Raw genomic sequence first — 13,476 nt, forward strand, 5'->3', positions numbered from 1 at the left:
ACCTGCCCTGGGGCAAAGGAGAGGCTGGAGCGGTCCCCAGTGGACACTCTGGCGTCCATCTTCCCAGGGAAGCGGCAGCTCTGTGCTTTGCAAGAGCAGGGTGGCCTCTCCTTCTGTGTCGGTGACCCATTTACCGGATGGTGTTTACTGCTTTCTCGAACTTATTGGGCATGAAAACAAAGCTTGTTCCATAGGAGTAAGGGTCTCAAAACAGTTTGAAGCCTGCCTGCTAATGACCATGGTCTCTTCTTTCTTTAAAATCAAGCGTTCCTACACAAAGAATAAACCGCCCTCCATCACAAGGAGTCAAGTAACCAGGTATTTACATTTAGACAAGATACAGTCTCATCTGGCATCCTGGAAGAATGCACAGCTGTCGAGAATCAAATAAAGGCTTTCAAAAATCTTTCTCAAGAGCCAAAGATGCCATTTGAAGGGCAAAGTAGTGAGCAATTTCCCACTAACAACACAGGAATTTTTAAAATTCTGTTTGAAAGACACAACCTGCCCATAGCCATCAAAAAGTCTATGGTTCAAGACTTAAAAATATATATATTATTATAAATTTTAACATACTAGATTTTTCATTCTTGTATAGTAAGGTTTTTCTCTAAGTGGCATAAAAAATCTAGTGTGCTGGTTTTTCACTATAAAGGGAATTTTTAACACTTGGGGGGAAACAGGGTTTTTTCTCTATATATCCCAATATCTATTCTTTTTACAAGTCCCAGGGGAATGTCAGTATTAATGGCTATCTTATGTGTAAATTTTGTTACAATAGATATTTACCCCTACATTATATGAGGACTCACTCATTTTTATTAACGTTAATGTATAAGGGGGCTCAGCAGCTTTGTACCCCAGAATTTGCATGTTCCTGAAAATGCCTGGAAGATTATGGGACAGGATGCATAGAATCAAGAGCTTCCGTGAATGACACTGTGAGTTGGAAAAGGGTAAGTAATAATTCTGAGCTCAGCAAGACAGCCCTCATTCAGGTTATCCTCTGCCTCAGCCTTCTTGGCCTCTTCTCAGGAGAGAGAAGGAATCTTCAATAAAACAAAGCAAAATTAATAAATAAGTAGATAATAAATGCATACATAAATGCATACAGAGATGCAACGTTCAATCATTCAGCAAGTGTTTATTGAGTTCCTGGCACTGAGAATACAGCAGTTACATTAATGAAGGGTGCAGAATCCCTACCCACCTGTAACTTGTAATCTGGTGGGAATGGAAAGTAGTGGAGAGATAACATATCTGAGTAACATGTGTAATATATTTATAAGGTAATTAGTTCTAAAGGAAAAATCAGGCTAGGGAATATGAGACTAAGGAGGTATGTTGAGATTTTAGATAGCTTGGCTAAAGATAGTCTACCTGAAAAGTGCCACTTAAGAAAAACACTGAGGGAAAAGGGGGATACCTGAGGGAGAAGCTTTCTAGGCAGAAGGAACAGCATGTGCAAAGGCCCTGAGTCAGGCCCTTGTCTAGTATATGCAGGATGCAGTAGATAGAACATAGTAGGAGGTGTGGTCAGAGTGAAATGAGAGTAGGCCAATCAGGTAGTATCCAATAGGCCAATGTGACCCTACCTATTTTTACTTGATGAAAAGCCACTGAAATGTTTGAGCAGAGGAGTGACATGAGCTCAGTAATCACATGATTTCAGTAATGACAGGCTAGGGATAGAGCAGAGAGACTTACAACTGGAAGAAGAGGCGTTTAAGTTGGGACTTTAAGGAAGAATATAAATTAGTTCGAGTAAAGTGGGCTTGGGGGAAATGGGACAGAAAACATTTTTAGAGCCAAAGAACAATATGTGAGGAGGTTCAGTGAGATTTGGTGCTCATGTTATCTAAATCATTGATGAATGATGGTAATGATGGCCATATCTTCTCCATGTTCAAAATCATACATTGGGTTTTGTTCCATGGAAGGGTACCATGACAAAAGTCTTTAGGCAGTGGCTTTTGTGAGGACAGCACTAACAGTAGTGCTCAGATGTGTGTGTTTGGCATGAGTGTGGCCTGGATATCAGCAGTGATGGGAGATATGGCTACAACGAGCCCAGAGGATAGAAAGAGAATGGTAGGCGTCATATGGTAGGCAGCAGAGCACGACCCAAACAGTTTACAATTCTTGAGACGTGGTTTGTTTTTTTTTTTTTGCACTTGCTGTTTTTTGTTGTTGTTTTGTTCTTCTGCTGGAAACACTTTCCCTCAGATATCTCTCATTTCCTTCATGTTTTACTCAAGTGTCATCTTCCACGGTAGGACAACTTCCTGAAATTTACGTATTTGAAACTGAAATTTTCCAAGAAACAAAGACTAAAGATTAAAAATAAATAGATAGTGCCTGTGTATTTTTTCAAAGAAATTTTGAACCTATTACTTCCTTTTATCCACATACATGCACTGTAAGTTAGGAATAGCAAGTAAAGAAAGCATATCACAGAGACCTAATGAATTATATAACACCCAGAGAGAATTGATGGAAGATGAGTGAATGCTATCCCAGGACCCTTGGGAATGAGTTCTAATTTTTTTGGATGAAGCCTTGATGTAAATAAAGACAGGCGGTGGGGGTGGAGGGAAGAGCAATAGACAGAACTTGTTTGGAGAAAGGATAGTTTACATGTCCCACAACAGTGACATAAAAGACCCGTAGATCACCATATACTTTGGAGATAAGCTCATTTTCCTGGAGCACAAAGTATACTTTAGCATATTGTTCAAGATGCTATACCACATGCTTGTAGGAAAATAAATTAGTATGAACTTTTGGGGGGGGGGGTAATTTATGATTTTGAAATTCTTAAAATGAGAATTTTAAGTACTAAAATCTTTAAATTCTGATTACCAGATCATTGTTATTTGGACTACAAGTCAGGCTATAAGTAACCAAACCCCCAGGCAAACTGCTTTAGTAATGAGGAAATATATTGACTCACGTAATTAAATGTAAAAAGGTTGAGCAGATTGCTGCCTTGATTTAGTCCAGTGCCTCCACTTCTATTCCCTGCGACTTTCTATGTGTGGGCTCACCCATCAGACAAAGAGTGAGGAGTTCTGAGTACAACATAAATGTCCAAACGGAGAGGATTGATTAAAGTATACTGGAATATCATACATGCATTATAATACGTTAGAGTACTCTAAAGACTTGAAAATTATGATCACAATAAACCATTAAATCAAAAAAAGTATACTTTAAAGAAATAGGTTCAGCACAATTCCATTTTTGTCAGGAAAAATGTAATGCATATTTGGAGAAAGAACTAGACAAATATATTCTGAAATATTAACAGTTATAAATTATATCTGAATAATGGGTAAAAGAAACATTTTTTGATATTGGTATTTTCTAAATTTTCTACAATAAGCACATATTGTGAGAAAAATAAAAGTTATTATTTTAATGCCATGCAATGATATCTGGGAGTTTGATACTTAAGCTTACATACAAATTTTCTTTTTCCTTTTTTGGCCTGGTACCTCTTAACATAGATACTCTAGCTGTCAGAAGTCAATGTGATAAGGCTGAAGTCAACTTACCATGTTGGAAACTGTCTCGCTGGGCTGTTAGGGGGATTATCACAACCACCTAAGCAGATTATGGGAAAACAAGACTCTCAGACATCCTCAAGTTAGGGTTATCCTGAAAATAAATAAAGCTTTAGTTACAGATAATCTAGGCAGTTCACTTCCATAGGAGAAGAGAATCTTTGAAAGCGAATCATGAACTTACATTTAATGATAACAACCATTATCATTAAAACTCACAGTGTGACTGGCAATGGGTAAGAACCTTTATAAATCTCCTTTGACTAGATATTAGCAATCCCATTTTACTGATGAAGAATCAGGAGCTAAAGAGAGCTAAGGGGTTTATGTAACATGACACAATTCATGGAGATGGTAGAACCAGTATTTGAGTTCAGGCCTACTTACTGTAGTCTCTGGGACTCTCCTAAAACCTCATATTTTTTCCAATCAAGCTAGTTGGAGTAACTTCACTTTAAAATCCTCACTCCTTTTAGGAGATATTGTTTTTCATCACACAAAAGATTCCAACCCTTCATGGGTAGATTTGGAAAAAAAAATTGTGGATAATTTTATTCATAAAACCATTGTGTGTGCTCAAATTCAAATAGCGTGCATAAAAATGGTTCTCCAAAACATGTCCATTAGAGAGATGTCCTCCCAAATGAACTAGTAGTCATGAACACATTTAGAATATAGGACCTGCTCATCAACAGTATGTACTACTTCCACATCAACAAAACATGAAATAACCCACTGCAGAGAATTCGTTTCTGGAGCTAAGTCAAAGCCATGTGGGGAGGACTTCCCATGAATTCTACCCCACAAATATGAACAATTAGGGAAGAGTTCATGAGTATGCTGGGGTCGAAGTTCTAAGCCAAGGGATGAGCAGTGGGCTCAAAATATAGAAGAATAATGAAAATAAGAGAAATAACATTAAATTGGTCTTTGATATCCCTCCTCTTTTCTGTGTCAAGAAATTTCTGGAAGTTTACTGTGGTAGTGTTATACTTTATAACATTTATAAGAGACAAGGAGAGAAAAACATTTCACATACTCTTCTCACACATTCATTATTTTTAACAATACTTCACTAGAGGTGGCTTCTAACGAAGTGAAATATCTTATGTATTAATTGTTTTTCTCTGGAAAAAAGTCAATTTACACAAATGTTTAGAAATCTATTTGATGAAAAATATATTCTAGTCATTGAGTATTTCTTTACATAGAAATATACCTCTCAAATACTCCTCTATTATGTAATATCACATTGCTGGAATCTAATTACAGTAGCATCATTATAATACTTAGCAGACCATTTTCCCAAATGCTATCCCATCCATTTTTCTCCTCTGTATCACAATGATTAGTTTATTTAGTGGTGGAATTAATATGTATTTTTAGCACCTCACCTCCATGATTTCACTCTTGGATCTGACCTTTTAAAAAATGTATTTCCAACTAGGAACTAAAGCAAGGGATTTCCTCTCCTCTTCTAAGCTCCACATGCTGTGGTAATGCTTTCATCTAGTATAAATCAAGTTAAACCTGTGTGATATCTTACAAATAATTCACATATCCCAGCGAGCTCTTTGGTGGCTGACTTGTCCTGCTATATGATACAGAAAAACTTTGTTCTTTAACCCGCAAAATGGCAGTCAGCAGAATCACAACTGCATATAGAGCAAAAACTTTCTGCCTGTATGAGTGAGAAGGAGGATTGAGTACCATGCTACAATAGTAGCACCTGCAAAGGACAGCTTTCATTTATGGCTCCGGAGGATGTGCTACCAAGCAGCCAAATCCTCCCTCCTACTGGAAGAGGTCCAGGGCATTAAGTGAACACGATGGGACAACACCTTTTGGGAATCTTTGCGAGAAGGCAAAAAGGTGGTCAAGGTCAGTAAAATAGACAAAGATGTCAAAGACGAGGCCACACTTTCTTTTTCCCAGTAGAATTTGGAATCTTAGAAGGAATCTCTGTAACAAGTTCATATAATCTTTTACCCAAGGAAACCTTGGGTACCTGCCCTCTTGCCCATCCCAGACTGTTTATAACGATCCCATTACCTCACACACAAAGACCCCCCTGGTGGGAAGATTCCTCTTTGCACCATGAGGATTCTAGGCCCCTCTGTGACTTGGCATCTGTTCACCTCTGCAAACCACATTTCCTTGCTAATCATCTTTCAAGACTCAGTTAGGCATTACCTCCCTTCTGAATCGTTCCCAACTCCATTCCTTGTTCAGAAAATTCAATCACTTCCTTTTCTCATGCCTTCGCTCTGTCCAGTACATCCTCTATCCAACACATGACAGACCCTATAATAATATTGCATTTATTTTTTCTTTCTTTTTTTTTTTTTTTTACAAATAGTTTATTGTCAATTTAGTTTCCACATAACACCCAGTTCTCATCCCCACAAGTGCCCTCCGCCATGCCCATCCCCCCTCCCCCCACATCCATCAGTCCTCAGTTTTTGTCAGCATTCAAGAGTCTCTCATGGTTTGCCTCTCTCCCTTTCCCCCACCATTTCAGCCCTTCTTCTCCCCCTTGTTCCTCCGTCAAGTTCCTCCTAATCCTCCTATACGTGCAAACATATGATATTTGTCCTTCTCTGCCTGACTTATTTCGCTCAGCATAACACCCTCAAGGTCCATCCATGTTGCTACACATGGCCAGATTTCATTGTTTCTCATTGCCATGTGGTATTCCATGGTATAGATAAACCACATCTTCTTGATCCATTCATCTGTGGATGGACACTTAGGCTCTTTCCATGTTTTAGCTATTGTGGAGAGTGCTGCTATGAACATTAGGGTACATGTGCTCCTATGCATCAGCACTCCTGTATCCTTTGGGTAAATTCCTAGCAGTGCTATTGCTGGGTCATAGAGATGTTCTATTGTTAGTTTCCTGAGGAACCTCCACGCTGTTTTCCAGAGGGGCTGTACCAGTTTACATTCCCACCAACAGTGTAGGAGGGTGCCCGTTTCTCCACATCCTCGCCAGCATCTAGAGTTCTCTGATTTGCTCATTTTAGCCACTCTGACTGGCATGAGATGGTATCTCAGTGTCATTTTGATTTGTATTTCCCTGATGAGGAGGGATGCTGAGCATGGTTTCATGTGTCTGTTGGCCATCTGGATGTCCTCTTTGGAGAAGTGTCTGTTCATATCTTCTGCCCATTTCTTCACTGGGTTGTTTGTTTTTCGGGTGTGGAGTTTGGTGAGTTCCTTATAGATTTTGGATATTAACCCTTTATCTGATATGTCATTTTCAACTGTCTTTTCACATTCCATTGGTTGCCTATTAGTTTTGTGGGTCGTTTCCTTTGCTGTGCAGTTGCATTTATTTACATATGTGACTGTTCCTATTAAACTAGAATCTCTTTGAGAACAATCCTCATGTTGAAGTCATTGTTGATCTCTATTACATAACATAGAGATTCTGGCTCTTAATAGGCAGTATTTGCCCAGTTGATGTTTGTCAAATAAATGAAGAAATGAATGATGGATAAGTGAGAGAAACGTCAAGTTAGAGGTATTAAGACACTTGCCCAAGGTCTCACAGTTAGTTCTGGCATGGAGTCAGAACTAGAAGCCAGGTGATTCAAGCTGTTTGACTCTGAAGCTCACATCTTTTCCATTATAATCCAACAGGTAAGATAAAAAGTATTCTTTAAATTTTTTTTTCCTGTTTACTTATTCATTTTGAAAGATAGAGTGTGGGAGTGCATGCAAGCAGGGGAGGGAGAGGGGCAGGAGGGAGAGAGAAGGACACAGTCTCAAGCAAGCTCTGCACTGTCAACACAGAGCCCCATGTAGGGCTTGATCCCGTGAAACAGGAGATCAGTATCTGAGCTGAAATCAAGAGTCAGATGCTTAACCAACTGAGCATACCAGACACCCCAAGATATTCTTTTCCCTACATCCAAAGGATTGCTCAATTCAGTATTTTAACATTGAAGGAATGTCATGCCTCACCCAGGTTCAATAGCCCAGTGGTTTCCAGTAAACAAAACCTCTTCCTCTTCTCCCTCTCCACCCTGAGGATAGCCTTGCTAATTCAGTGAGTGATATCAACTCAAAGAGGGAAAGGGACAAAAAAATGGGCCCATGAAGCCCACTGCACAATCTCTCAGACAGCCATCTCCCAGTCCACAGAACAGCATGCACTTGGCACTCTGCTCCTTATGGTCCCAAGTGCCTGTCCTACTGCTCAGAATGCTGTATGGTCACCTCTAATCTTCAGGACTTTGTGAACCTTCCAAATTTCCTTAGCACGGATTCCAACTCAGTACCTCCTTCCTCTTCCCCAGTCTGCCAGCAGTGGTCTCTATTCCAATTTGTCTCAAACTCAACCTGGTCCCTTGGAAGCCCCAGGCTTCAGAGATCTTTATTTCCAGTTAGATTTGGAACCATAAGCATTAAAGACACTTACAAAGTTCTTTCTTTCACCCACTAGCATTTGAAACATACTTTTGTTGTTCTAGCACCTGTTACGATCCATTCCTCCTTGTAAACCGGGAGTTTACAAGTTTAAATAAAGAAAATCTAATGTCTTTAAAATTATCTATACCCAATAGTTCTAATAGAACAAAGCTAATTCATATATATGCAAAGAACTAGAATGGTTGAAATGAACTTCGCCTATGGTCTTTCCCTCCCCCATCTAGTGATACCCAAAGGAGCAGCTACCCAATCCTGATGTTTTTACAGAATGACATCCATCACACAGGTAATTACTCATCCATCTTAATGCTTCCTTTTAAGTTTGCCCTTAAGAAGCCTGTGATCTCCCAAGTCAAGGGCCTCAGTAAAATCAATAAAACCTCGTCCTATCAGGCCACCAGCCAGATCATTTTCCACCTTTTAACAAGGCAGTGGTTATTAAATGCCTTGTTTGAAAACCCAAGTGGGGTCATCAGACTTTCATGATGAGAATAATCCATCAATTGTACATGTGCTATCTTTTCAGTGTCTTTGATATGAGTGATATAGTAGGTAATGGCTTACGGTTTTTCAATATCTGAACATGTTCTCCTTTTCACATTGGGGTTGCAGCATAGCAAAGGGAATTTTGCAACTGGAGGAAGCTTGTTAAGAGAGAAAGAAATTTCACTGAGTTATTTCAGTCAATGAGTAAGACATGCTGCTGGCTCCAACTTTGAGAGCTCAGTTCCAAGCTGTCAGTGACTTCTTTAGTCCTTAACACAGCAATTCAGTGACCAGAGATAATGAATCCATAAATTTACAGTAAGATAGATCTTGTCATAATAACTCTTGCTACCCTTTTCATTAGTTGCATTCTTGCCTTGAATCGGTAGGAGCAATGAGAGATCTAGCAGCTAGTAATTAAGAAGTGTCAATTCATGTTGGACTCTTCTTAAATATCAATCTTAAAACAACCACCAAAAAGCAAATACACTTTTTGTGGGTGTCTGTGAAAATAGATGTGTCCTTGAATACCTTTCTGGCTTCAGAATTGCTAAAGACTTGTATTCTGACATCATTAGACATCTTCATGAAAAAAAAATCCATAACTTGGCTAATGGGAGCTCCTTCTCTTTTTATTTTGCATCTGTTTGGTTTGGTTGGGAAACCATTTGGGGGTTATGTATTTTCCACTTAAGATATAATGCTTTTTACTGTTTCACATTAATGATGAAATTAAAAGAAGGCTATTTCAAAGCCCTCACTGCATTATTCTAAATTGATGGAATTAATCAAGAAATTGAATTCAAATTTCATTCTATGACAATTTCTAGTAAGGAATGGTTATCTGGCATCCTATGGACTAAAAATGACTATTAAGCCAGCCCTCTGCACTTTATCAAGGCAATGATAATTGACACAGTGATGGGGATCCTGGAAAACAGCATGGTTCTGAAGCATCATTGAAATTATTAAAGGAAGATTAAATATATAGTTTTATTGTTAAATATATTTTTGCACTCTGAATCTTTGAAATTAGGTAAACCTCAAATGGTTTATTTGGCTATCTCCACTTATCAGAATAGTTAATTGCCCCAAACACTTGATTTCTCAATCTAAGAGCATAACAGACAGTAAGCTGTTCTTGTCTGTTACCTGGGAAATAAGCCCTGGCACCCGGGCCAAAAAGGAATATGGCCACAGAATCAATGAAGACACAAATGCACTTTGCATCTCTCCCTTATTCCTGTTCTCTTTAGCTTTTATTGGAATTTATTTAGAGAGAAAATGAATTGGGAAGGAAATAAAATGTATCAGCTCAGGCAGCTTACATTCTCTTTATTATAATGTGAGTAATAATGAAGGGAAAAATAATGGTTGGGAAAGTAGTATGAATAATCACAAGCCTTTTATTTATGGATTTATACTTACATCCCATTTATCCCTGAAGCCACCCTCCGTGGCAAGTGACACTGTTGTGGAGACTACCAGGTGCCTGCAATTAGATGGATTTTGGCAGAAATTCCCTGCTCTGCCACTAACATACTGTATGGCCCTGGACAGGTTAATGGTCTATGCCTCAGTTTCCCCATCTATAAAAAAGAGTGAATAATATATCATAAGACTGATGCAAGAATAAAAAGTTAATGATTAGGAAAATTGCTAAGATTTCAGTGCTTTGCAATTATGGGGCATTTTCTTATCTAATCTGCAACTCCCTGAGAGCTACAACTGTTCTTTGTATTTTACCACTGAGGGAACTGAGGCTTAGCAAAGTTTAATGACCTGCCTCAGGTCACTTGCCAAAGCAAGCGAGTGTTTGGCAGAGGATCTGGCATCTACTTACTCTCCCAGGTCCAGGCTCCCAAGTCAGCCTTATTCAGGTCCTTTGCACCCACTCCGCTCCCTTCTCCCTTTGCATCTACTGGTCCCTCTGCCTACAATGCACTTCCTTCCAGTCTCTGCCTCCCTTACCTCTATAGATTCTGCACATCTCAATTCAGGAAACACTGCCTCAGGAGAGTCTTCTCCATGCTGCTTTGTGGAACAAATCTCTCATTATAACTCCCCTGGATAAGTCCCTCTACAGTAGAATGCTGTCATATCTGAAGTTTTATCATACTTTATATAACTACAAATGTAGTGAAGAAGTGTGTTCCCCACAAGATCGTAAATTCCTGAGGCAGGCCCCATGTCAGCGTTTGCTCATCACTGTGCCCTCAGCACCTAGCACTCTCCCTGGCATGAAGGAAGTGTGCAATAATATACATATTTTTTAAAGAACTGTGAATGAATGAATACACTAAGTGTGTAATACATTCTGGCTCTTATTTCTATCCATTAGTGTGTAGATCAAGAAACTAAGGCTTGGTCAGGTTAAGTAAGCTGCCCAAGATCACCCAGGTGATGTGTTCTAGATGGGACTCAAACTAAAGTCTTCAGACTCTTTGCAAGGATCTCACCATCACACTCAAATTTTTTAAGTAAATTTTTAAAACTTTTTATGTTTTTTTTAATTTATTTTGAGATAGAGAAAAAGAGAGAGAAAACAAGGGAGGGACAGAGAGACAGGGAGAAAGAGAATCCCAAGTAAGCTCCATGCTGCCAACACAGAGCCCGATGTGGGGCTCAAACCCATAAACCGTGAAATCATGACCTGGGCCAAAACCAAGAGCCAGAGGCTTAAATGACTGAGCCACCGAAATGCCCCTTTTTAACTGAGTATTAAATTAAATTTTAATTTTTTAATGTTTTATTTATTTCTGAGAGAGAGAGAGAGAGAGAGGCAGTGTGAGCAGGGGAGGGTCAAAGAGAGAGGGAGATACAGAATCCGAAGTAGGCTCCAGGCTCTGAGCTAGCTGTCAGCACAGAGCCCGATGTGGGGCTCGAACCATGAACTGTGAGATCTTGACCTGAGCTGAAGTCAGAAGCTTAACCAACTGTGTCACCCAGGCAACCCCTGAGTATTAAATTTAGATGTTGCAATAGAATAATGTGCCCCCCCCCAAAGATGTCCATGATTTAATCTCCAGAACTTGTGAATTTGTTACCTTATGTAGCCAAACAGACTTTGTAAATGTAACAATCTTGAGATGGGAATATTATCCTGAATTATCCAGAAAGGACCAATGCAATGTAATCACAAAGATTCTTATAAGAGGGAGGCAAAAGTATTAGAGTCAGAGAAGGAAGTGTGATGATAGAAGCAGGGGTCAGAGTGATGCCATTGTTGGCACAAGGCCATAAACCAAGAAATGCAACCAGCCTCCAAATGCCAGAAAACAAAATGAATGGATTCTCCCTAGAGTCTCCAGAAAAATACCAGCCCTGCTGACACCTTCCTTGCTTTTAGCCACATAAGACCTGTTTTCAGACTTCTGACTCCCAGAACTCGATGATAATAAATCTAGGTATATTGTTTTAGGCTAGTAATTTGTTCACAGTAGCAATAGGAAACTAATGGAGATGTCCATGGTCTCAGGTCTATTGATAAGGCTGTCTGCATGGTGATGTAAGCCACTGACATGCACTGCAAGATCAAGCTCAATGGATAGATACAAACAACACACAATAATAAAAGGCCATTTGCTGAATTTGATCTGTGCAGTTACTCAAATCAGATATTCCAAACAAACAATAAATCTATTCTTTAGTCTCTAACCCTGAATAAACTAAATTTAAAGGAATCAAATTCTATGGAAAATCAATCTTATCTTCTTTTAGTTTTGAAATAATGTGAAGTACCGGGAAAAGTTCATGATTCAGAGTCTAGGATACTGATATGAGGGCCATCGCCACTTTTCAGCCATATGACATTAGGCCGTACACTTGTCCTCTTTTTCCTCATTCAATATGAGAGGAATTGAGAAGCAGATCCTTGAGCCGCCCCCCAAATCTACCATCTACAACCCGACCATGTAATTTTTTAGCTTGAGTGACTTCACCTTCTCAATTAAGAATGCTTGTAAATTCTAATCTGTCCCACCCACCATGACCTTCTCTTAGGTTCTTGTTGCATAACACCCCACACTGAAGTCTAAAATTCATTCTAAAGGCATGGATACCTTGCCTTTGTGTATGAGTCCAGAATAAGCACTACACTGAGTGTTAAAATATGACTCCACTCTGAGTCTGTCCCTAAAGCATACTAAAATTCTATATGGGTCCAGAATCTCTGCCTTAATAAACTCTCTGCCCTAACTTTTAGGGATATTAAAAATAATAAAATAAAGTACCATGGAGCATGATTTTTAAAAGCTCACGATTTTGCCAATGAAATATACATATCCTTTGTCTTAGAATGCTTTTAGTGTTTATTTTCTTAAAGACTCAGACAATAGAATTAAAAGAAAAAGTGATAAGAAGGAAAGGATGGGGAGGAAGGCTTGCAAATAAATCCTTGGCCTCTTCTCTACTGGAGACCTGTAAAAATAAAAAGATTTAGAACAATCAAAATCAGAGATGCTACTGGCGTCACCACATGCCTGCTGACAGACAGATAATTTTGCTAATATACTCAGTGGAACTTGAAAAATTGAAAAATCTATTCCCAGTATATTGTAATGGCTCAAGCAATGAAAAATTTATATTAGTATTGATAATGACATCCTTGGAACAAGAAAGAAGCAAGGGCTGGAAGAGCATTGTATTTTTAAACATCACACCAGGCATTGCTTCTGGAAATACACAGTTCCTGTCCTAACTAGTGCTTTAGTGGCTTATCTTCATTAAGTAATATATAGGATGAAAAATGTTAGTAAATTAGAGATGACAAAATAAAATGGCTTTCTTCCCAAGGAAACATTTTTCAATATGCTGTATTTCTGTATACCAACAACCAGCATTATTAATGCATGGGGATATTTATAGCTCTTTATACATTACAGACTTGACTCATGGTTGGCTATGAAATGGAATATCTAAGAGAACTACTTCATAGCTTTCTCTAGGACTAGAAGCAAGTGTAGAAGTTCTCTCAGGGACATCATCT

This window comes from Hyaena hyaena, unplaced genomic scaffold (genome assembly GCF_003009895.1).
Source record: "Hyaena hyaena isolate Hyena2069 unplaced genomic scaffold, ASM300989v1 scaffold_794, whole genome shotgun sequence".
NCBI lineage: Eukaryota > Metazoa > Chordata > Mammalia > Carnivora > Hyaenidae > Hyaena > Hyaena hyaena.